We start from the raw sequence: 1,133 nt of genomic DNA on the forward strand, positions 1-1,133 counted from the left end.
ATCCCAAATACAAGGCCAAAGCAACATTGGAGTAGCTCAAGAACAAAAAGGTGAATGTCCCAGTGGCCCAGTCAAAGTTCTGATCTCAATTCCACTGAGAATGTGTGGCGCTGTTTGAAAATTGCGGTCCACAAGCAACGTCCAACTAACCTGAACGACCTGGAGTGAATCTGCCAAGAATGGGCCAAAATTCCTCCAACATTGTGTGCAAATCTGGTACGTACCTACCGCAAAAGACCTTAAGCTATTACTGAAGCAAAAGGTGGCTCTACCAAATATTAATGTATGGGGGTTGAATACTTATGCAAGCAACATGTTTCAGTTTTTTATGTTTCTTACAGACATTTCCCAACATAAAACCAATGTCACCTTACAATAATTGATTTTGAGTTTCAGTGTTTCAAAATAAAATATCATACAGCATAAAATTACAATGTCGGATTACTTTTGCAAGGCATTGTACATGCCATAAATATATAGGCTAGATGCAAAGGCTTCAAAGAGCAAAGACAGCTGCATGAGGAGCAAGCTTCATACATGGATATTGAAATATATGTACATTCCAAGCATCCACTGAAATGTCCCAATTCAGCCAGCCAATCGGATCTGCAGCATTGGCTGAAGGCGAAACAGGGCAAAAAAACCCACCTTTGCTGCTCGGCTGCAACTCAGCCAGAGATCCCACTGGTAGAGCATACCTTGCTGCACTGTCAGAACGTAGCTCATTTCTCATCAGGGCTACAATCCTATATGCACACTTACCTGCGGGTAAGTCCCAAAATATATCTACATTCCAAGCATCCAATGCAATGACCGCATTCAGCCAGCCAATCAGATCTGCAGCATTGGCTGAAGGCGAAACGGGGCAAAATACAAACCTTTGCCGCTCAGCTACAACTCAGCCAGAGATCCCACTGGTAGAGCCTCCCTTCCTGCGCAGTCAGAATGTCCTCATTTTTCTCCAGAGCCGCAATCCTATATGCACACTTACCTGGGAGTAAGTCCCAAATGAATTCAACAGAGTTAGTTCTTAATAATGCATACACTTGCCTCGCAAACGTCTTTGCTCCCTTATGTGGGCACAGAGACTCCCGATGGCTTCACCTGCTGCTACAGAGCATGCTCAGCCACTC

Source organism: Rhineura floridana, chromosome 6 (assembly GCF_030035675.1).
Source record: "Rhineura floridana isolate rRhiFlo1 chromosome 6, rRhiFlo1.hap2, whole genome shotgun sequence".
In the NCBI taxonomy this organism is placed as follows: domain Eukaryota; kingdom Metazoa; phylum Chordata; class Lepidosauria; order Squamata; family Rhineuridae; genus Rhineura; species Rhineura floridana.